The sequence below is a fragment of the Triturus cristatus genome, chromosome 8 (assembly GCF_964204655.1).
Source record: "Triturus cristatus chromosome 8, aTriCri1.1, whole genome shotgun sequence".
Taxonomy (NCBI): domain Eukaryota; kingdom Metazoa; phylum Chordata; class Amphibia; order Caudata; family Salamandridae; genus Triturus; species Triturus cristatus.
Genome location: NC_140591.1, coordinates 1,471,833,015 through 1,471,858,660, shown reverse-complemented (window position 1 = coordinate 1,471,858,660; position 25,646 = coordinate 1,471,833,015). Strand labels below are relative to the sequence as shown.

General features: G+C 44.2%; 1 protein-coding gene and 1 long non-coding RNA gene across 4 annotated transcripts in view; both read right to left on the bottom strand.

Moving 5' to 3' along the window:
• The window catches only part of LOC146805959 (P2Y purinoceptor 2-like), a 212,219-nt gene that overhangs the window by 173,828 nt on the left and 12,745 nt on the right, over nt 1–25,646 (bottom strand). The gene's annotated exons all lie outside the window — the stretch shown is intronic.
• On the bottom strand, nt 7,366–9,038 carry LOC146805960 (uncharacterized). The gene is made up of 2 exons (XR_014967529.1): nt 8,459–9,038; nt 7,366–8,409 (listed from the first exon to the last, which is right to left on the bottom strand). It is a non-coding gene; the product is annotated as an uncharacterized LOC146805960 (long non-coding RNA).

Below are 25,646 nucleotides of genomic sequence, written 5' to 3'. Positions count from 1 at the left end.
AGCTGCTGCATATTCATACCAGAAAATTCGCCATCTGTATATAAAGCTATAACACGCCTTCATAAGATTGTAAGCCAGATACACGAGAATCCAGGCACTTGGACGTGGTCCGGGTGGTTTTGGAGTGTGATATCAGCCTGGGGATGGAGAGTTCTATCCTTCCTAGGTATTGGCCTTCTTATGCTCTTCAGTTGTTGTTTATGCCTACAATGTGGACCAGCGATTTGTGGTCTGTGTGCCACATCATGCATTCCATATCAAAGTTCTCGTTCAAAATGCCGGAAAAAGAAGGAAGAAGAAATGATGCTCCATGAGCAAATCGATGGAATAATGAAGATTGATATCTCTTGAAGGGCAAGTAGGGGACAAGGAGGGAATGTGGAAATGTGGATTTTCCTGATCAGTTATGTCCCCTATCTTGGACCCCAACGGTTCTATATGCATGTTACAAGTACATGTATGTTCCCTCCAGTTCCAGTTTCTAAGACGCAAACATATGTGTGTCTACCGTCGACATGTTCTCTGTCAGATCCGCCATCAATGGGCTGGATATTCGATTCCTAAGTATGAAAGGCCACCGACTTTATATGGCTAAGTTACTCCATTTTTACAGTTTAGGCAAGTAGGCCCGATTCTGTCCTCAAAGCCTTTCCCTGCTCTCTGTCTCTGACAGTTTCAGCTTGAGCTCGCATCTGTATCCATGAACTTTGTCCTACTCCCTGTGCAGCTAACGGTGCCTGCCTCGGCCAGTTTTCGCCTGCCTGCCAAGAAGCTGTATTTCACCTTCGAATTATCTATTTTGCTCTTCAGCCGATGCATTCCTGTCTAGTGATTTAGGTAAACATTTCCTTTTGCTCACAAGCAAAGGACTCAGCCTTTCCGTCCTCCTGCAAGTGATTCATAGCCCTGTTGCCATGGAAAGTTTTCTGCCCCTCGCATCTCATATAGGCACTTAGACGCTTGTACACGCACACACAGTCAGTATAGAATAGATTCTGTCCGAGAGTCCTTCCTTGTGGATAACATCGTTCTCTAAACATAGGATGTTAGATATGATTTGGGATTAGGTTGACTTGACCCCCCAGACTTCTCGTCTCCACATGTAGAGCTAAATGTCAAGTCCCCTTCACCCCCTAGTTGCACGTCAATCACACGTCATGCTGCTGCGCGCGCATCTATGTCAAGTATTATCTTATAGATCCACCTATGCATGATATCATAACCAATCATGTGTCTTTTTACTCCTTGTAAACACCCATTTTCGGTTACGCAGGTACCACGTCAAGTTCCTTATCAATTATTACGCCTACTGTATTTGCTTCATTATAACGTATGTACTATAAAAGTTACTTCTTGTCAATAAAGTGTTGTACTTCACTTCCTGAACCCTCGTGGTGACGGAACCTGAAGGCCGCGACTCGAGTCGGCCATTTTGGAATAAAGCCCATTTAGAAAACCTCTTATACCACGGATTCTGCCTCTTGTTATTCTGAGCTATTTTACTTTATTTTAAGATTCCGTATGAAATTCAGTTTAGGTGAAAAGAATATTTACCACAGGTTCTTTCTCCTTTGGACCCGCTGTCTTCACTGGCGGAGTTAGGACACAGCTCTCACTTCTCTGAAGCTGCTGTCCCTCACCCAGACCCCCCCACTCCCCTTCCACTTGCTCTCTCATCTTCCTTCCTCCCTACTTCTCGGTCTCTATTTCCCCACTGCTTCTCACTCTCTTTCTCTCCCCCCTCTTCGTTCACTCTCACCCCCCACCGTATCCGTCTCCCCGACCCCACCAAGTCTTCCTCTGTCCCCCCCTCTCTCTTCCTTCTCCTCATGTCGGTGATAGGGAGCCCGGGGCCCTCTCTGAAAATGCGAGCTGGAGGTGACCTTAAGTGTGAAAGCACCAAGGTGTGAACCGGGAGAAGAGGCGGGGGAGGGGGTGGACGGCAGGTAGAGGGTCAAAGGGGCTAGTCCATTGGTGTCCACCTTAAGTCCACAAGGGCCAGATTCATGTCAGATTTTCAGTATAAACAGTGACCAAGTCAATGTGTTCCATTTAGACACCCATGCGCTAGGGATTCCTCCTGCATATATATTTAAACTATAACATAAATTGGACATTCACTAATTTCTCTTTCAAGATGTTAAGACGATGCATTATTAATTCACTACTTTGATGTACAACCAGATTGACCATCAACACGCCTTAATGAATAAACAAATATAGGACTTCAGAAACCCGATAACCTTCTACATTAAAAATATCCTGGAGGGCGGCATGCCCTGGGTATTTTTTAGGAACCGCTCCATAGTGCGGGTACTGATGTCACAGACAGGATGCAAATAGACTGCCAGATCTATAAACTCTATAAAGAGCTTCTTTTATTGGCCTCGATAGATATATCTTCGTATCCTAATTTTATGCCTATTTGATGATGGTCTTCTCCACTTTTCTATGATTCTTTTCTATGGTTCTCCTCCTGACCTCTAAACCAATACATTGCATTTCACTACTAAATTACATGGAACACTATATCCAACCCTTCTATTGCTGTTGCATCATGCTATGGCCCCATCATTTCTTTGGCTTTGCCTAACTTATCTTGATTGTTACTGCTCTTCTCAGTCTATTAACTAAATTACTAGGGCTAGTACTATGTTGCTTAATTGTGGTTTTTGATTGTTACCTGCACTCTTACTTTTAACTTGTTGCTTCTTGTTTGTCATTTTTACTTTTCCCTTGTTTGTAATGTGCTCTAACGAGTCTCCTTTGTGGGACTAAATAACAATATTTCAATTAAATGTGCATAAAATAAAATCAAAACATTTGGGAAATTCTCAAAGGATACTTAAACTTACAATAAGTATTGTTTTCCGGATTTTCTACGACATACAAGGCAAATATTTATCATTGGCGGTGACACGACACGTGAAGCAAAATTAGTGAACTATTTCAAACATCCAGGTTGCAGTGATGTCTTGGCTGGAGGCACAAAAAAGTGTACAACCTGAAAACAAGGTGGACGACTCTAAGCACAGCATTCTGTTGCAACACGCGACGAGTGAGTCAAACAACACAGTGTGTTTTTTGTTGCTAAAGAGACAGAATTTAAGGTGTGGTCCAATTGCAGACCTAATAGTGACTGGGGATGAGTGTCTGAAAAGTTTCAGTGCCCCGTCTATCATCTTATTATGTTTCCAAATGAAAGATAAGTTCAAGCTTTTTTAAAGTTTCTTACAATGTCTTCAAGTTTTCCCAATGAATTGTGGAGGAAACTAAAATCCTGCAAAATAGAAGTTGGTAAACAAATAAACATTTTTAATTAAGATTAATATTGACTGTCTCTTTATATTGTATGAGGACAGTCAATTCCTGGATGTCTAGGAACTGCCTGAGATCAAATTCAGAATAGACAGAGGTTCTGATTTTTAGTCCCCAGCCATCCTTTTGGTCCATGGCCTGGTGGCCCTCCCAGCTGGGTTCACTTCCCACCCCTGTAAGAGTGTCTGATCAATAAACTGTCCTACCATGACAAGGTCAATGCTGTCCATTCTACCGCCTATTAGACTCTGAGAATGATCAAGGAGATCCTTCCGTTCGTTTGTTTCAATCTTCTGAAAACTTTTGTTACCTCCCTAGTGCGAACGAAGACTGACTACAGCAAAGGGCTGTACTCGAATGCCCATCAGCATGTCCTCTACAAACTCCAGACCGTGCAGAATGCAGCCACTAGATTGCTTCAGAAAATTCCCAAATATCATTCATTGTCAAGCTTCATCAAGATACTTCACTGACTGCCAGTTAAGCAAAGGATACTTTTCAGATTTCTCTGTACTGTTTATACGGCTCTGCCTGATCAAGGTGCGATCGTCTTTAAAAAACATCTTACTTGGAATGTTCTTGTCAGACCTTTACGCTCACCTGGGGTGGAACAGGTTTCCTATTTAACGTGGCAAAAGCCTAGGACGCCGTTCCATCTTCAATTCGATCGCTACCCATTTTTCTGCTTTTCAGGAAGTCTCTGAAAACATGACTCTTCTCTTCCTAATAGATGTTCCTGTTAAGCATCACTCTGGTTGTGACTTGCTAGCACCAAGACGCCCACAGGCATTCGAGCGCTTTACAAAAATATATAACATAGCATGGTAGCCTCCAGACACTGATCAGTGGACAGAACATTCACAGGAGAAGCAGATTGTTTTTTATCAAATTGACAAAACATCCATTATGGTGCAAGAGAGATAATAAGAGCAAACAAGGAAACAGAGCATTTTTATAGCTGATAAGAGCTCTTGCAAATTTTAACTGCAAACAACGCAATTTCTGTCTGCTGCTCAACACACACACGCTCCACACAGGGTCGGCTTTAGTGCTGGTGGTGCCAAATTTGTTTTCTCCCGTCCCTCTCATGATCTCCTCCTTGTCTTCCCTCACTGTCACTGGTCAGAATTGCCCCTTATCTCTCCATAGCCCCTCTCTCACATACATTGCATTTATTTTAAAGTGCTGGTAAAGGTTGACTTAAATAATCCACTCAGCTATCAACATAAAATACAGATCTGTTCTTTGCAGCAGGCATATTAACCCTCTACGCTACTTTATGGAAAGTCGAAACTGCCACTAGACACAACTCTGATCTATTTGTAGCAGGAACATTAATCACAAGAGTTATCTTGACATTTTTATTGCTGTCTGAGAGCTGTATGCACAAGGAACTCTGCAGCAGGTGCTTTTAAGGTAAGTTATTGTGAAATACAGCACCCACCCCTGAGGTCAGTGCTGCCCTCCCCAGGTCAGCGTGCAGTGCAGCCGAACCGGTCGCACTGCCCTAAAGCCGGCCCTGGCTCCACAGTCACCAATGGAGCTAATTTGACACATGTAGGTTCTGCTCAGATCTGTGTAACCCAAAACTGATATAACTTAAACATTTTTAAGAGGGTGATTAAAAGTTTGTTTTTAAAGCATTCTTACAATGCCAAGTCCAAGTGTCGTCACTCTCCCTCTAGACACCCACACTTTGGGTATACTAACAGTCCTTGTTTAACGACTTCATTTGATACAATGCAACTGTTGGCAGCATTTTCAAAATCATAATAACATTTTGCAGAAAAAAGCTGCACCAGTCTGAAGATCCCCAATCAGGGCAAAACTGGTCCTGGGTTGCTTGTGTTTAAGTTCAGGGAGAACCTGTGTTGGCAATTCGGGCTAAACTGTTCTGATTGGAGCAGGTGAAAGACTAATTTGCATATAGCTGGGTCCAAACTGAGGTGGCATGAAGTGCAAAATAATGATGGACTGGGATGTGGCCAGAGTAATTACTGGAGACTGAGATTAATTCAAGTATTTCACCCATCACTTCTAGGTCTCGCGTGGCGTTGCAGCATGAAGCGCTGCTCGCCTCGGCGAAATTTATGGTCAACGAGCATTTTCAGAAAAGGGCTTTAAGCCTCAGCCCTCATTTCCATTGGCTGGTGTCACCGTTCATGCTAAACGGTGGCCTGCCATTGGAAATTAGGGTTTTTGGTGGGCGCCCTTTCACATCCGAGCCGGACTGGGTCGCCTGCTTTGCTGCGGTCGCAAAGCACTTTCTTATCTTTATGGGGCCATGTGTTTCTAATTAGAAACACATGGCCCCATAAAGAAAAGAGATCGATGCTTGTTTCACAATGGCGACAGCTTGATCTCAAATGTTAGTAGTTAAAATACAGTGATAGATGTTCAAACACTGTAAACGTATGGGCATATGAGGAAACAAATATTGAAATAAAATATCGGATTAATTAATGTCGCTGGTCAGTGCGAGTGAAATGTTTTCCTTGTTTAAACACTCTTAGGGGACGATATTAATACACAGTCCGAGACTACCAGGGAGGAGGATGACGTCAGGCTCCCATGGTGCCTTGAAATAAAATATCGGATTTAATTAACATCGCGGGTCAGTGCGAACGAAATGTTTTCCTTGTTTCTACCGTGGGAACTGTAAATTTCTTTAGTTTTTTTTTTTACCCAAAATGCAGCTGTGTGGAGATTGAACCCCTCTAAGAGGGAGCTCTGTTATGCCCTATTTTACACAGCTCATCTGGGGAACATCTGGTACTGGAGATCAGAGGGGATAGCCCAACAGGACAACCGGCAGTTAATCCATTGTTGCATCCTGTAGGTGTACATGCACATTCATCCTCTCGAAAGTACCTCTCCTCTCTTTTACAGGAAATGTGCACATCCACCCCTGCCCTCTTTTGTATCTTTATTGCTATTATACAGTCAACGCTTGCCGTAAAGTTCTGTTATAGTGTAATGCAAACATGATTGCCATGGGGGCACTGCATTTATTTTACACTGTTGTTGACATTGTTGTACGTTTTTATTTTTCTTGAGTGGTTAGACGGGAACGTACAGTACTGTTCAGACACACTTTGGTTTGTTTTTGTTTGCCTTTATTAGATGAAATGTAGCTATAGTCGAGATATAATGGGTCCCTCGCACATTCATGCACTGCTGCCTTTGTCCTTGCTGGACTTAGAATGACAACGTCCCTACCTTCAGTGCTCGTAGTTCCTCATTTGACTTTCCTTCCTTCACACTACTTCTCTCCATCTCGCATCTCATTTCTCCCTTTCAACCTCGACAATTAGTCCCCATTCCGGTCTGCCTCCCACGTTTACATTTTTCTTTTCATCGTTTCCCAACTTCTCCGTCATCCTATTTCTTTCTGACTACATCTAAGCTCTATGCTCCCCTGTCACACGGGCACCCTTGGAGTTTTTTTTTTAAATATAGCGTGAACTTGACCCGAAGGTATCAGAGCGCTTTACGTGAGCACCAGTTGCGTTACAGACAGACACATCCATTTGTTTTAGGCACGGGGGATTAAATAATTTGCCCAAAATCACAGGATGTTGAGCGCCCCTGCCGAGACTCAAACCCAGTTCCCCAGCTTCGAGGTCCACCGCTCTAGCTGTTAGGCCACATCTTCTCCACCCTTTAATCTAGCTGTCCTCTATATTATCATACTTCCATTCTATTTCACATCTATATCTTAAATTCTCTTTCTTATCACCATCTCTTATTTCTCCAGTTTTTCTTTTCCCCATCCCCTGTTGCCTTGTCTTATTTTCTCGCTCACATCTCCTCTCCCCATCTTTCATTTTCTTCTGCTTTCTACGTTTTACCCTTTCCTTTTCATTCTTCCCATTCCTCTGTCTTTTTCATTTCTCACTCTTGCTCTCCTTTGTCCTTCAGTCATCCTCCTCCTATCACTCAACTACATAGCTCAGTTTCTCTCTGCCCTCCTGAATAAAGTCCTTCATCTCTTTCTCCATACCCCACCCCTCTCTTTTTCTTTCTTCTTCATATATCCTTCTTCTATGTCTGCATTTCCATGGTTTTTTCGTTGCTTCAGCTCTTCCTGCCTTTTTTCCTTTTCTCTACTGCACAATCTGTCCTTCTAATTCCTATTGCTTTCTTTATGCTTCCTCTTTGTACCACTTCGATACACCTTTTTATTTTTTTTTACCTTATTTCACCTTTCTTCTCTATCTCATTCCTAGCACTCAGTATCTTCTTTTCACCTCTTGGCCGCTATCCTTTCTCCTGTATTGCCTATACTGCCTTTTCTTGCCTGCTTTCTCCCACTTGCTTTTCCCCCACCAGACCCATTTTCATGCTTTCAATCTCTCTTCTTACTGCAACGGTGCACCATTTTGCAATGTCCCTTCTCTCCACCCCATGTTGGCCCTATCTTTCTAACCCCCTCCGAAAGAGAATAATCTCATTCAAAAAGAGAAACATTTTTTAAGAGAAGAATTGCCCAAAAACAAGACGTGTTATGAGAATTGGAAGAGGCCCAGATGTTACATTAGAAAATGACTTTTTGATGAATGGTGAATGCATGAACATATTCTCAGCAGGAGAAGACGAAAACAGAAACAATTTAAGTAGATCTGAGACAGAAACAGGGGAACATTACTGAATAACAAAGTGTTAAATGGTGGAGACAAAGAAAGGCCTTTCAGTGAACAGGAGGTGGGTAAACTAGCAGACTAGATAGGCGAGGCATGCAGTAATGGATTATGGCTTTAAAAGCCCCGCCCATTCTCCCCCCATATTTGTCATTGGCTGGTGTCATTGTTCTTCGTTAACGCTGGCGTGCGAGTCGTTATTAGGCTTGTTAGTCCCTCTTTGGTACCGCCTTGTCTTCATTTGTAACCACCCATGGCGGCTGGCCCTTTTACGTCTATTGCAACATGGTATGTCTTATTTAGTCTGTAAGCAATCTTTTCTGTAATGGGTTTCTCCTATTGCCGGCCTGATATGCTTTCTCGCCATGCCCGCTTTCACTCTCAAGCCGCCCCGGACAATGGCAGCCGCTTCTTTGAAGTGAAATATGTCTCGCATTTACAAGAGTTTGAGCTATTGCCATTGTAAATGACAATAGCTTAAACTCTCTTAAATTTGAGACCTATTGCATTGCAAATGCTTGTTTGTATACTGTGATTGCCAAATGACAAGCAAGAAAAAAGAGAGCAATAACAATATTGTGAACTTTCTGTAGACAACATTAACAAAACTACACTAATTTTCACAAGAAAGGGATTCTCTTCATGCTCTACATGGTTTATTCTCCTACCAATGAAGCATATAAACAAATAAACAGTCCATTTGATCAAGATCACTAGAAACGGTGCAGAGGTTCACAGCGCGTGGGACAAGTTTGCCCGAAGCAGCCTCAGGACCTTGCTGTGGCCCTAAAGCGTCTAAAACCTTCCAACTAACATTTGAGCTTTAGACCAGCAAGCGTCACCAGAGTCAATGTTGATCTGATTGTAACATCTTGATGCACTATGATCAATGCGTCACTTACTCGGAGAGTCATCCCCACTTTGTTGAAAATTGGTCAAATCATCCTTGTTTGGAAAAAAAACTCACTATTGCCCCATATGTCATTTCCAACTAAACCCCTGTAATCAACTTCCCCTGACTTGTGATAACTATCTAGAGATGTCTCTAGTTATCGCCTCTTCTCTATCAATAAGGAGCCCCTGCTGGTTGATTGTTAACTCAGCATCCATGCAGGCTGCTGCACTGTGCTGTGAAAACCCTTGAAAAAGAGCACAGCTTCTTGGATGAGAGAAATCCTGCCTCTCATTCTGCTTCATCTTTCAGTTGCTTCTGACAAACTGATTGCAATGCGCTGGATTGAACCCTGGGTCTCGCCCGGGTATTCATGACAGAGTCCTGAGTTGGTTCTCCTCTTTCCTAAGCAACAGATCTCAAGTGGTGAAAATGGGAGCGCACATCTCCAGCCAAGGAACAATGGTATGTGGGGTTCAAAAGGACTTCTTTTAGTGTCCATGCTATTAAAGATGTGTGGCGAGCAGCTGGTTTAGGGCCGAAAGGGATCCATCCATCAATTTGCAGGTGGCACCCAGCTCTACCTAAAGAAATTCCTCCATTAAGAAATAGCCACTATACACATCAACCTGATAAAAGTACAGACATGGATGCCTGACACCAACCTTATGCTCAACCTACAGAAAACAGAGTTCCTGTTCATAACACCAAAACACAAAGTCAAAATCAACCTAGAACCTCTCGATGACCTCGAAGAAGAAGACCTCTTCCACTCAGGATATGTGTCAATGAAATCCTTGGGTTTCACGTTGGACTCTTCTTCGTCTCTTATCTGGATTTGGCACCGGCTTCCATCTTCCACCTGAGAGCTGCAGTCTATACTTCAGCTATATCCTTCCTTGACCTCTGCAGAGCTGTTGCAGCCGGGGTGCCTCAGCCTTCAATCATTCCACTCAAGACTAGTGTACCATCTGCAGCCAGACTCATCTCTACCACAAAATTGCTTGATCGCATCGCGCCAGTCCGAAGGAACGTGCATTGGCTTCCAACCAAAGCCAGAATTAGATGTGACTCCTTGCACACAAAGCCATCGGTCATGTTTATTCCTGAATTAAGAACGCGTCTTGCCATTACTCTGCGCCCTAATCTTTTCTTCATAGTCTTTTGATGTTTGCGCTTTTTTCAGGTTATATTGTATGTTTTCATGTGTTCGGCATAAAGAGCCCTTCGTGGTCCAGGAGCGCTAAACACAACTCTTAAATAAACAAATTAATTAAATTCACTTATTAATGGAATCATGGAAATCCCTGATGCTCCTAATAGTTCAGCCTTACTGCCAGCTGTTCAGGCCATTAACAATGGTTAATGCTTTCTGCAAAAGATATTAACCGATGCTAATTGCTCACCGACAAGTCTCCAGCTGATTCAAAGGCAATGGCTCTTAATGAGGGGATCGGTCATTAACAGCACCTAATGCCTGACAGAATGTGGGCAATAACAGTATTAGTACCCCCTACCCCAAATCTCACCCAACGTAGGCACACAAACAGGCCAACTGTCCCTGTGTGCTCAAAGTCTCTGCTTTATGCACTCATCGAACATATAATGCAGGGAAACCATGGACATCATTTAGGGGTCGCCAGGGGTTGCAGCTGCGACCCATGGCTTGCACCTTGCGACCCCTGGCGCTGCCTTTGCGACCCCTGGTCTCAGAGGTGAAAAAAATCTGTGCTAGGAACAAGGAAGCAGCTAGTCCTGATGGACATCAGTTCGGGCTCTAATTTCTTTGTTTTTAGTCGATTATTTATTACACTAATAGTGAATCATATTTTATCATTCACCATTAGTGAAATAAAGAACTGATTACAATTAGCCGGAATATAACTCTGCCTGGCGACTGAGGGTGGCAATGGCTTGGACTGCTTTGTACGTGTTTGTGTATGCACGAGTTTTACAAAGCGCCGACCTACGTTCAGAGCACTAGGGCGCTGTGGAAGATGAGGTTTTACAAGGGATGGTGCAGAGCGGCGATGGTGGGCTCGCGTGGGGCTTGCAGAGGCGGGGAGGGGAGGAGGGGGGGTTACAGAGCAGCAGAAGGTAAGGGTACCCGGCAGGAGGCCGCCATGGGACAATGGTTTTGCCGGTTAAATGGGTTGAGGGGGCAGGGGTTACTCTGGAGACAGGAAACGAGTGTACTGTGGGGAAGCAGGGGGGAGTAGGTAAGTTTTAAGGTGGGAGGAGGAGGCGGAGAAAGTTAAGTCATCTGACATCCTACTGCTCCCTAAAATCTTAGCTGGTAAGAATATTCATCTCGGTGGATACCAGGCCTTTCTCAGTTCTAGGAAGCCCCGGAGCGCTGCACTACAGCGGCCATGTTATCTCTAACGCTTCCCCACCCCACAGACCTCCTGAGATCACCAGTGGAGGATGCTACAATGGAAGCCATTTGTGCCATGAGCCAAAGGGCCTATAGCGAGCATGCACTTCTCACCAGCAGCTCGTGCTGCAGTCTATGCATGCTTGGAGACTGATAATGGCGATGGAAAGATTGCTTCTCAAGATTATGATTGGTTGATAAATGGCTATTTAAATGCTTCAGTCGGGAGGTTCAAGAACTGTAGGTCACTGACCCGCAAAACATGCCTGTGGCGCGCTACTATTAATGTAAGACAGTTCAAAGTCCAGGTGCCATCTAGGGAACAACCTCGTAACTGCGAACGTTTCTTAACAACAGAAAGAGTTTTGTAACAGGCGCATGCCAACGAAACCACTTGTGGGTGGCAGCAAGTAGGGCCGGAATGGGTTCATGCCAATTGGATTCTACCCAGGTCCGGGTGCTGCTAATTTAGAATTCAGATCTTTTCTTCTGTGGCATCGTAACGTGGGGCACTCAAGATGAGTACTGCAGCTCCTAAAACACCACAAGGCCTCACTAACAAGGTGAATACCACCTGCAGCTCCTAAAACACCACAAGGCCTCACTGACAAGGTGAATACCTGCTGCAGCTCCTAAAACACCACAAGGCCTCACTGACAAGGTGAATACCTGCTGCAGCTCCTAAAACACCACAAGGCCTCACTGACAAGGTGAATACCTGCTGCAGCTCCTAAAACACCACAAGGCCTCACTGACAAGGTGAATACCTACTGCAGCTCCTAAAACACCACAAGGCCTCACTGACAAGGTGAATACCACCTGCAGCTCCTAAAACACCACAAGGCCTCACTGACAAGGTGAAAACCTACTACAGCTCCTAAAACACCACAAGGCCTCACTGACAAGGTGAATACCTACTGCAGCTCCTAAAACACCACAAGGCCTCACTGAGAAGGTGAATACCACCTGCAGCTCCAAAAACACAACAAGGCCTCACTGACAAGGTGAATACCTACTGCAGCAACTAAAACACCACAAGGCCTCACTGACAAGGTGAATACCTACCGCAGCTCCTAAAACACCACAAGGCCTCACTGACAAGGTGAATACCACCTGCAGCTCCTAAAACAATACAAGGCCTCACTGACAAGGTGAATACCTACTGTAGCTCCTAAAACACCACAAGGCCTCACTGACAAGGTGAATACCTACTGCAGCAACTAAAACACCACAAGGCCTCACTGACAAGGTGAATACCTACTGCAGCTCCTAAAACACCACAAGGCCTCACTGACAAGGTGAATACCACCTGCAGCTCCTAAAACACCACAAGGCCTCACTGACAAGGTGAATACCACCTGCAGCTCCTAAAACACCACAAGGCCTCACTGACAAGGTGAATACCACCTGCAGCTCTTAAAACACCACAAGGCCTCACTGACAAGGTGAATACCTACTGTAGCTCCTAAACCACCACAAGGCCTCACTGACAAGGTGAATACCACCTGCAGCTCCTAAAACACCACAAGGCCTCACTGACAAGGTGAATACCACCTGCAGCTCCTAAAACACCACAAGGCCTCACTGACAAGGTGAATACCTGCTGCAGCTCCTAAAACACCACAAGGCCTCACTGACAAGGTGAATACCACCTGCAGCTCCTAAAACACCACAAGGCCTCACTGACAAGGTGAATACCACCTGCAGCTCCTAAAACACCACAAGGCCTCCCTGACAAGGTGAATACTACCTGCAGCTCCTAAAACACCACAAGGCCTCACTGACAAGGTGAATACCTACTGCAGCTCCTAAAACACCACAAGGCCTCACTGACAAAGTGAATACCACCTGCAGCTCCTAAAACACCACAAGGCCTCACTGACAAGGTGAATACCACCTGCAGCTCCTAAAACACCACAAGGCCTCACTGACAAGGTGAATACCACCTGCAGCTCTTAAAACACCACAAGGCCTCACTGACAAGGTGAATACCTACTGTAGCTCCTAAAACACCACAAGGCCTCACTGACAAGGTGAATACCACCTGCAGCTCCTAAAACACCACAAGGCCTCACTGACAAGGTGAATTCCTACTGCAGCTCCTAAAACACCACAAGGCCTCACTGACAAGGTGAATACCTACTGCAGCTTCCAAAAGTACACAGAGCCTCATTGTCAGATTAAGAACTGTAGCTCCTATGAATTCACCTGGCCTCATTAAAAGGTTCAGTACTGTAGCTCCTATAAATCCACCTGGCCTCGCTGACAGGTTCAGTACTGAAGCTCCAATAAATCCACCTGGCCTCACTAACAGGTTCAGTACTGTAGCTCTTATAATTCACAAGACTTCATGGTCAGGTTCAGCACTGTAGCTCCTACAAATCCCCCTGGCCTCACTGACAGGTTCAGTACTGTAGCTCTTACAAGTACACACGGCCTCATTAACAGTTTGGGTACTGTAGCTCCTATAAATACACCTGGCCCTACTGACAGGTTCAGTACTGTAGCTCCTATAAATCCACCTGGCCTCGCTGACAGGTTCAGTACTGTAGCTCCTACAAGTACACACGGCCTCATTAACAGGTTGGGTACTGTAGCTCCTAAATACACCTGGCCTCACTGACAGGTTCAGTACTGTAGCTCCTATAAATCCACCTGGCCTCGCTGACAGGTTCAGTGCTGTAGCTCCTATAAATCCACCTGGCCTCGCTGGCAGGTTCAGTACTGTAGCTCCTATAAATCCACCTGGCCTCGCTGACAGGTTCAGTACTGTAGCTCCTATAAATCCACTTGACCTCGCTGACAGGTTCAGTACTGTAGCTCCTATAAATCCACCTGGCCTCGCTAACAGGTTCAGTACTGTAGCTCCTATAAATCCACTTGACCTCGCTGACAGGTTCAGTACTGTAGCTCCTATAAATCCACCTGGCCTCGCTGACAAGTTTAGTACTGTAGCTCCTATAAATCCACTTGACCTCGCTGACAGGTTCAGTACTGTACCTCCTATAAATCCACCTGACCTCGCTGACAGGTTCAGTACTGTAGCTCCTATAAATCCACCTGGCCTCGCTGACAGGTTCAGTACTGTAGCTTCTACAAGTACACACAGCCTCATTTACAGGTTCAGTACTATAGCTCCTATAAATCCACTTGACCTCGCTGACAGGTTCAGTACTGTAGCTCTTATAAATCCACCTGGCCTCGCTGACAGGTTCGGTACTGTAGCTCCTATAAATCCACTTGACCTCGCTGACAGGTTCGGTACTGTAGCTCCGATAAATCCACCTGGCTCATTGTCAGACTGAGGTATGTGCCTCTTAAAAATCCCCATGGCTTCATTGCCAAGCTGAGATGCATCCTTGAAGGACAAGGCAATAATTTTAAAGAGGAAGCTACATTTTCTGTATTGACCGAAAGAAAGACCGTATGACAGGTTACGAAGTGCAGAACGATACCACTCCTAATGTTACGTTATTGCTTAACACATAAACCGCCTTCTTTCCTCCATCACGACAGTTGCACCCAATGAAGGTGCTGCCAAGTCCCTCCTCCTGGCAGCTGACTCTCACTGAAGTTCCTCGTCATGCAGTCGACTCACCATCATTGTGCAACTGGTGGCCTGTGGCACAAATAATCAATACAGGGCTAATACACTCCCCAGGAAGATTAGATTTAAAATGTGTCCTGTTAAAACATGAACATAAATCAGTGGAGAGATCAAGGAAATAAAACTCCCCCATGTTCTCCACCTGGCTGCTTGCAGATGTGGGTGCCCGGGATCATCGCTACCACTTCCATTTCACTCTTAACTACCGGAAAGAGGGCCACATTGAGTGTCCAATGGAATAGGATTAGGGTGGATTAGGGGAGAAAAGGGGCTACTTAAGTATATTAAATTAAATTTACTTTTTGAATATCTATCTAAAATATCCCTCCTAAAGTAAAATGTTTGTATGTACTTATGTATACAAAATTACAAGAAGGTATGGATCCACATAAAAATATGGTTTAAAACAAAGTAATAGTGCATGTATTTTTTTAATAAAAAGTGTTATCAAGATAAAGATATAAAAAGAAAATATTTATTTTAGATATAATTTCTACATTACATGAAATCTATATGTATTTTAAAAAAGTCAAAATAAATTAATGTTTTCACCATTATTTGCTAGAGGGTTCTATTGTAAGTCCCTTCTTCCATTATTTTCTATAGGAGAGTGTTGCAGTACCAGTGGATTGCCATGTGTGGTGCAAGACTTACTCCAGATCTGAGCATCTACTGTTTTCGGTACTTCTTTGGCTATAGTATCCTTACACTTGTAAATTTGCCTCCGCCTTCTGTTTCAAGCTATGGAGACATATAGGTCCACACTTTGTAGTAAATTTACACTGGGAACCGGTGAATAGGAGAAAAAGTAGTAAATTTACTACAAAGTGTTAAGAGTAAATTTACACATGTTGATTTACTTATGTGTAAATTTACCTTTGTGAATAGTCCCATTAACTGTTATTCACCAAACATTCAAACGCATAGTATTAGAAGCTCTTACTAAGAAAACTTTAACCCGTTGTGTGCTCATGACGAGCTGGGCTCGTCATGAGGCACAATGGAGCTGTGCTCATGACGAGCTGGATTCGTCATAACGGTCGCGCTCCGCCCACGCGCGATTGATTCCCCGCCTGTGCAGGAGAATCAATCAGTGGGCGGAGTCGTGACGAGCTCAGCCCGTGATGAGCACAGCTCCACTGTGCCTCATGACGTGCTGGGCTCGTCACGAGCACAGCGCCGCCACCCCCCCACTCCCCGCGCTGCGGGGGAATTACCCCCATGGTGAAGGGGTTAAAAGTCTGAAACAGCATGATCAGAAGTTACATTAAAAAGTATTTGCAAATTTTGCTGCCACAGCTCACCCTCTATAGGGTTGATCCAAGTTGTTCACTATTGGAGTATCACATGATCAAACGTTGATGTGGTTTACTTCTGTTTTTTCATCTAAATGATAATCATAAACCTTTTATGGTGTGTTGGATGGGGTTTGTTTTATGACCCCACCCCACTATTTAGAAGAGTAGACTCCCTATTAACCCCCCAACCTCATTTTGCGACCGCCTTTTATAGATAGGATGTGTATAGAACTTGTGCAAATCATGGCAAACACATTGTGCTCTATAATTACTTAAGGGGATTTGAGTCAGTGTCTTTCAGTCATTCGCTTTGTTTTGTTATGAAACATCACCTATTGGCTTAATACTTTGTGTATCTTAGCTAGGATCAACTAACAGGAGTGTTTTAGTCTCACTGGGTTTTTGGGGGGTTGTGTGGGTGAGTCCTTCCACCTCCATTGGAGTACCTGAGGGACTACTTTACAACTGAAATCATTAAGGGAGAATCTTAGTAGCAATGGGGAGGAGAGCTGACAAAGGCATCTAAAAAATGGGTGCTATAGAAAAAATGTTGCCTTATTTTATGTAGCATCCATTTTTCAGATTCTGTTGTAGACCTCAGCGTATCCAATGCTGCTGCACCATGCACCAACAGACTGGAAACACGGTGGCCATCTTGAGGCAGTATTCTGCATGATCTATTATTGTTTTACCACCACCTTTATACAGCAAGCACTGGGGAGCAAGCAACGACAAAGCCATCTGAAAATGAAATATTAAGCAAAATAAAGCAACACTTTTTTCCGTTTCATCTGTATTTCAGAAGCTTTTGTCTTCTCTTTATTACAGTAGGTTTGATGTCTGTAAGGCATGCACATGCCTGATCCAAGCGCCGTTCAACTGTCAAACCTGTTGATTTTGTCAATGCTTCTTTTGCAGAAATGTTTACTTAAGGCAGGGGCTAAGGGCAATAACCCACAGCCCCCATCTTCCAAGGGAGCCCTGTGAGGAAGTGAATGCAGGGACATATTAAGGATTCTGGGGGCCCTGGGCCAAACATACTTTGGGGACCCCATGTTTAGAACAGCTCTGGAGTTATGTTCCAGTTTCAGCTCCTTCATGCCCTCTTTGGCCAGGTCACTGACAGTGCAGGGGCTCATCCGTCCAAATTCTAAATGTGTTTCCATCTAATATTCAGGGATAGTGACTTGTGATTTCAATATTGTAACACAGCAGGGGCTCTCTCATATTACTGCAAATAATCACTGTGACACCCTCCAATTTCTCATTTTTAAGGTCCTGTTTTGATGTAAAAGAAACTTTTTTATGGATGCTGATTGAAACAAACTCAACATTCCTCTGCAAAATGTCTGTAATAGACTCTCACACATCGCCCATGCTAAACATAAATTAAAGGAAAACGGTATTTAAAATAATCTATTCAAGAATATCAGTGCAAGACTCAGAACAGAGCTGTCTCTCTCAGGGGGGGCCCTGAAAAGCTGCGGCCCCGGGCCAGAGGCCACTTTGCCCAGGCCTTAAAACATCTCTGAGTTACAAGTCATATGTCCACTTTTTTGTGTGTATGTACCCCTTAAAGTTTAAGATGTAGTTTAGTACTGTTCAGCATTATGATTCAAAAGTTGGTCGCACTCTGCTCGTCACACCAGCAAGTTGCCCCAAGGAACACGTGTCCAGGGATGGCTAATGCGACACATACTTTTTTTCAACACTGTGGCATAGGCGTACTCTCCGTCGCCACTACATCTACCAGAGTTCCTTGGGGCAACATGCTGGTGTGACGAGCAGTGTGCGGCCAACTGGATTTGTTACTGTTCAGCATTATGCAGGTTTAATTAGCAGGAAACGGGTCATAAAATTCAAATTTCTCCCATACCAGGGCCCCCAATTATGTCTTTCCGGGACCCCCGGAATCCGTAAAATGACACAGCTTCTTTCTTTGTCTTCGGGACTGCATAGTGAGTTGTCATTGTCTCTTGGTTTCTGGGTTTTTCGTGTTTTTAGTACAATTCACTCTTTGTTGCCACAGTTTGGTAGGATAACTAGAAACTCTATTTAGCCTTTTTTCATCCGAACGTGGGCATATTTTACGTTAACAGTAAACAAATTGAAGGTAAAACCTTCCACCCTGTATCACTGATTTCGCTTTTTATGTTTTAATTTCCCATATTTTACGCATAACCTCACTTCTGTGTCCATAAAAAGAAAATAACTGACCTGGCTCACTTTGCAGCCTTCCTTTTATTTCACAATGTACCCTTGGTCTCTTTAGTAACGAGTCACTTTTTAAAAGCTTTCATGACCCCTCGAAGGCTGGAAACCATCACATGTACCACTTTGTACACGAATTACAAATGATTGACAAACCGCGAGGCGCACCGTGTGCTTTGCAGGGGTCGGGGTCAGTTGTCGGCCTTTTGTTTTCTGGTCGATGTAAACACATTCACAGACCTGACTTTTCCACTGAACTCACAAAGAACATAGCGCCTGGATGCCCTCGTCAGGGCAGGACTGGCCGTAGCGGCACCGGGCAATTCCCCGGTGCGCCGCACGGGTGGGGGCCGGTTTTGGGCCCTTGGGGGCCGTTTTTGTCACAGGGCCGTTTTTGCATCATAGCTGCAAAATCGGCCCTGTAACAAAATCGCCCGAAAACCGGCCCTGGCAAAGAGCTCGGCCGCACCCCTAACCCCCGGTGTGGGCCGGCCGAGCACTTTGTCAGGGTCGGTTTTGGTTCCCAGTCCGGCCCTGGCCCTCGTGGGTGATTAGCCGCGCATTACAAATCCAAGTTGATTGATTGATTGATTATTATACCCATTGCTGGCTGGCATGTTCTTGCGCGGCCGATATTTACGGTGCAAATGGCAGCAGCTACTCAGACTATCGGACCGCATTAAAATCTGTTTAATTTCGAATAGTTTCTTATCACTAAACACAGTTTTCAACCACTTTCTTTCAGTACATGTTAAATGTGCTCACATCTTCGATTTTCACTATTACTGCTTTTAAGAAGTCGCAAAATTCGAGCGCGAACCTAAATCTAAGGAGATCCGCGCTGTCTGCGCTGATGCCGAACTCTAACCGGTCACTTTTTCAAGCGGCGGCTGCTCCACCCTCTGCTTGTAGAGCAGTCAAAAGAGGAAAAATGAAATGATAATAACAAGGTTATTATAATTTTTTTGTGGGGTATTATCGTTTTATTTTTGGTTGCTGCAGGCTGGGTTAGGGCAGGGCGGGGCTGGTGGCAGAGTGGGAGGAGGAGTGGACTGTGCACACTAAGTGCACATGACTGAAACGGCCGGCCAAGCAGTCATTAGCACTTTGCATATTCCCCACTAGCAGTGCTTTAAATGGGCTGCTACTGTCCGGTACCTAGTACTGGCACTTTTTTATTTTGGGAGGGAAAGTACCGGCACTTCTCAAGAGAAATGCTATACTTTTAATTGGAAAGTACCGGCACTTCTCAGAAACCTTTCAAACACACAAGGGGGTACGGGGAGCGTTTAATAAAAGGTGGGTCCAGTACCAATGCTCCCAAGAACAACTATGTATCACCAATGGTAACAGTTCCCAAAGTAATCAGGTACGCAGCCATACTACGGTTGCGAGGAGGAGCCCCAGTGGGCAACTATATATGACAAAGGAGGAAAAGGAAAAAAAGAAAAAAGAAAGAAGAAAGAGAAAGAGAGAGGGGTGAAAGGAAATGGAGATGTCTCTAAGTGATCAGGTTGGGATTCAATTAAGCTGGGGAATTTCTCCGGCAGTCCACTAGCGGTTGGGGCAGGTAATAGGCTATGACGTGAAGCCATAACTTGCGGCATCTGCACCACAAACTTTGCCGTACAGGCACTCCATAACTTTCTAAGGGGTTGTTCTTAGGAACATACAGTTGATGTTCCACTGCACCACTCTGGCGTAACTCCACCTTAATATAGGTACTATAGGGCTATTTTTATTATTATTTTTATATCTCACCTTGACACGGTCCTGAAGAAGCGCACCAGGATCCATTAGGGACCAACACTGCGCGAAACATGTCGACCTCACTTATCACACTTTCACCACCACACATACGCACAGAATTCTAAAGAAAGCAGCAGAGCAATACTCCCCCCTCCATTTTTATTTGTTTCTTGGAGGTGCTTCTCTTCCAGCGGTATATTTTAACCTTTACCTCCTGGACCACTGAATAAAGGTATGTTCATTAGGTACAGTAGGGTAAAACCCTCTTTTTAGAGATCACACACACATCTTTTTATAGGCCCACATACCCACATGCACAACTGCGGCGTCTCCTAAAAGATCTCCGATAAAGAGTCCTCTCGCGGGGCCCATAGAGGACTGCAGCGCCACCCCCACGAGGAGCAACGCCCAATGATGAAGCATAACACTCGCAAGAGTGTGTGAGGGTACTAATATCTAAAGGAGAAATTACCCAGCTTCATTGAATCCCAGCCTGATCACTTAGAGACATCTCCATTTCCTTTCACCCCTCTCTCTTTCTCTTTCTTCTTTCTTTTTTCTTTTTCCTCCTTTCTCATATATAGTCGCCCACTGGGGCCCCTACTCACAACCGTAGTACGGCTGTGCACCTGATTACTTTGGGAACTGTTACCATTGGTGATACATACTTCTCAGAAACAAGCAGGTACTCTGCTACAGAGTACCTGCACTTCTATTTTTCCATTTCAAGCACTGCCCACTAGGCTGTATTGACCAGCCTGGTGTGGAATATGCACAGGCTCCCTGGCCCTATCCAAGGCGCTCAGACCAATCACAACACTGCACTGCAACGTTGTGATTGGCTCAGGGGACCCTGAACCTTCTTTCGGAGTGGATATATATATTTTCTAACCCCTATCCCCGTTCCCTACCGCCACTGACTTTTTCCACTGGCGAGCTGTCTGCTAGTTTAAAGGTAAGGTAATGCAAGGTAACTTATTTTCATTTTTTTCCAAGTGGAGAAATTCCTTCTCTTTCACCTCCGTAGACTATGGAAGTGTACAGGTGGGATTCACAAGCAGTTTGTAAACGTACACAAGTCTTTTCTGTAACTACAATTCATAAAAAGGAACCAGAAATACATTCCAGTTGGTTTACCCCTGTATTTGGATTCGATTTCTGATTTTGTGTAATTTAAACACACTTCTAGGAGAGCTCCTTGAATATAGTGCCTGTCACAGCTGTCCAGCAGTACTCGTAGATGTAGAAAGGTGCGCAAGAGTCACAGTGGCCGGTGTACCTTTATGCATGTTTATATACAGCTCAAAAGTGCAGCCTTCAGACCTTTTTTGTTTTCTATGAAGAAAATATGTTTCCCATGCAGAAACCCCCTCCCCTACAACCACACTAATTTCAGCTGTGGTACTTACACAATTTCCACTTTTGGTAGGGACTTACTCCTACCCTTGACAGTAGTACATTTCTGACCATCACAAGAGTGCGGATAGTTGCGAATACTTGGAAACTCGAACATTTGCTCTCAATGACCAGATATTCGTGTATTATTAGATGTGAGCAAACTTAAAACTGAAAATTCACTTTTTGCGACTATCAAACATATGTTTACAGTTGTAGATTAAATGATTTGTGCACCTACATTCAACTTGTGTGTGGAAGTACCTTTGCAAATCGGGTACTAAGTGCAGGTGTGATGGTAGAGCCTGACTCACATGGGTAAACTTGCACTTTTTTATGTTTACTGTTTTTTTGGTATTCGCAAACTACGAGTTTAATTTTACCAATGGTAAGTTTTCCAACGGCGGAGACGCTGCAGTCGGGCTGGAGAACTCTGCACATAAAAAGAAAGGACGGGCCTATCTTTGCGGAAAAAAGATAGTAAACTTAAACAAAAATGTAACTTCATCTTTGTTAATCAGGACCAGAGTGCCCACACTAGATTTGAACCCCAACAAAAGAACCACTAGAAATCATAGACCTCCCGCGCCCCTCCTGTCTTCTCCCGCCCTGATCCTACAGAGGCTATGTTTACAGGTTCTCCATAGTAGTAAGTTCCATATGTGAGGATGAATGTCCACAGACCATAATTCCACCACTCTGGCTGTGCCCTTAGTTTAGATGGCACACTGGCACATCTTAGTTACATGTAGGCGCATGCAAGGTTCTGTCAATCAGTTTCAGTATGTTTTGATGAAAGTGAACAAAAATGCTGTTCAGAAAAAGGAGGCAAAGATCCTGTGGTAGTGTTTAAAATGCAGAACTTGTCACCTTTAATAATACGCTTGGGTGCCTGAGCGGTGCCTTCTTGGGCTGAAAGGTAGGTCGAAGGTGCTTGCACTGTCGCACCCACGTCATTGACCCTCATCGCCCACATTGCATGGCAGTGCCCCAGGATATTTTCCAGTGTTCTTGCCTAAGCACAAAAGACTGCTATGCAGTTTGAAGGTCATTGATGACAGGGGGAAATCCGAAGTTGGCCTTTTTAGCCTCTGTTCCTTTTCCGGGTGTGAAAATACCATTACAATTATAAAAACAGTAACTAACCATAGTCATTTTGACATAGAATTGTACAGTGTGAAAATAGAAAACCTGGGATCAATCCCAGCTTCCCCACGTGACCAATTTGTGTGATCCTAGGCAATTGTTTTATTTCACTTTGCCTCCACCTCTTCATCATCACATATAAGAACACCTTGAAATACAAAACCTTTCCTTGTGTCTGATTTAATCAACTATAATGTCCATTTATAATAGCAACTCAAGCCAACCAGAGAGCTCCACACGACAATTGACTTGCATCTTAGTTCACTGTTGGCATTGTTTTTTTGGGGGGGGGGGGGGACATGAACGTTTCTACGTTCATTTTTGAAAACTATCATTTTTTTTTTTTTAAACAAAAAAAAGCTCCTGAATGTCCTGATATAATCTGATGTACTAAGGTGAGATGCTTCAGTGTGTCATTGAAATACACTTTTATGAATTTTCAATAGACTGTCATCATTTTTGTACACATTTGATGCTCAAGGTCTTAAAAGTAAATGTGGTGCAGGACACATTAAAGACTTCTTTTCTTTGACTTCATTTAGGCGTAAATAAACGCTGAACTCTTTATCTAACATCTTTCTGGATGTTAGAGCTCCCTCCAGTGATTGCTTCAGCCCAGCGTTGTCCTTCAGCAGGCAGGTGAAGCTCAGGAGGTGGCCGCGTCCACAGAGATAGCGGGAATGGGGGGATTTCTGTGAGCCACCCAGGGGTTCACCTCATTTTGATAATAATTGACTGTTTTCACCACCTTTCCAGTTCGATATCCAGTGAAGAGAGATTCTGGCTGATCATCATTCGTCATCTGTTTTCCCTGGTAGTTTCTTGGGAGGGGCCCTTTGCCGTGTGGACCACTTTAGTGTGGTCGTGTCAGGTTGGTTTCTTTCAGAAGTACCCTCTACATTCAAGGGGTCTCTTGGTCTTGGTGAGCCTTTCAAATCCCATCAATCTCATCCTGATCATCTCTTATAGGGAGATCCCTCTGTCCCCTGGCTTCGACTCTGTGGCAGAGCAGATGGGTCTTCGGAAGCCCCTCTTAATTTGTCCAGGGGCCCGGGGAAAGATGCATCAGTCCTGGGAACTCGAGTGAGTGCGGATGCATGGCACAGGTACTGGGATGCCAAACTGCCATGCAGCAGCTGATTGGACGGTCCATGGGTCCTTAACCACTCGCTGGCAGGATGGGGTGGGTGGCAATGGGCAGAGAAGGGGAAAGCAAGATTTTTTGGCACCACTGGCGCCGCTACAGGGGGCCAGATGGGGCCCATGCCCCTGCTCCGTTGGTCTTCCCCCACCCCCTTGGGCCCTACCAACACAGCTGTTAAATGGCAAGACAGAATAAACAAACACTGCACTTGCTGCACACATTAGCTTTTCCAGCCACCTTTTAATGCAAAGCAACATTGTTTGAGGCAATACATAGACTACATGTTTGATTAAAATGCTTGAAGCTGATTTAGTATGGCTGTAAACACACACACACATACAAAGTCAGATTTAAACATTTTAAGCTAACGTCCACACACATACATACATGTAAATACACACCCTCTTTATGACTGCCATTCGTAGGTGACCCTATTAGTTTTACCTGGGGCCCCATGTATGCCCCCTTAAATGTCACTTCTCTAGGCTCCACTGCAGCAATGCAAGTTAATTGGGGGGTGCAGGATATTAACCAGCATTAACAATTTGGGTGAGGGGGATAGCCGAGTGCAGTGAGCTGTTTGGGACACAGGTCTTCTGAGTCCGAGGTCTCTACATTTCAGCCGCGGCCCATGCAGGCAAGAGCGGTGGGGTGGTGGGGCTGGGAGAGGGGGGATTTCGACAGTCGACGACGAGGGAAAATTACTTGTTTAATTTTCCCTTGTGGTCATCTGTCGAATCCCCCCTAACCCAGCCCCACCGCTCTTACCTGCACGGGCCGCGGCTGACACATTTGATCCCAGCTGTCCCTGACAATGCACCTCGTCAATAGCTGTACTATCAAAACTTACACAGGAGGCTTAACACACAGAGGTAGAGAACAGCTGGTGCAATACAGAAAAGAACCTCAAAAATAGAGGTACAGAAGTGTGTAATAAATAACATTTATCAATAACTGCTTGATTCAGAAAGGTCAGGGCCAATAAGTCTTTTCTTTCTTGCCGGGGCTCTGCGGTTATGGGTCTGATAGCGCCGGGACACTCTGCCTGAGTAGCTGAGCACTTAATAAAACTCCAGATAACATAACATAACATAACAGGGCTGAAGTCAAAATTTTGCTCCCGTAAGATTATTCCTATATACACATTTTCAATGTTTGAAGAATTCACGAAATTCCTAGGACTGCTAATGGAAAACAACGTCAATCGTTTTATTCCAGGACTACCAATAAGCATACAATTTAAAACACGCATAATATCTACCAGGTGCAAAATTGGGCAAAGCAAAATCGTTTGCAAATTTGCTTTTGCTCATTTATCTTTTAGAGTTTTTTTTCATGGGGATTCTCTTTTTTTTATTTTTTTTATTGAGTAGAGCACATGAGATATAGCAAGAACAATCGATAACAGGGAGTTTAAATTGCATTCTCTGATCAAAACCTGCACGTATGCCTAAAACCAAAATGAAATAAATACAAGGAAAAAGAGAAAAATCATTTTACCACAATAATCTGGCTACTTCCTTAATTTAAAAAAGTGCTTAAGTCAATTTCCAGACTATTTACAAATGTGCAGATCTAACATACTAAAGTGCTAAAGTGCTATAATACACGGAAAGACCCGGAGTGAATTGTTTTTTACCCGTCATAGAACCAGCACAGATTAAGTACAGTACATCAGAAGATATTGCAACAATACTCTGGCAGCAGCCTCAATTTTCAGAAGTGCTTTAGTCAAAAGTCCCTACTTTTTACAGATGTGCAAATCTAGCATACTAAAGTGCAAAAGTTCTAAAGTGCTATAATACACGAGCGACCAAAAACGGACTATCTTTTCACCAAATAAGATATCTCTACAGGATAAACCCGAAT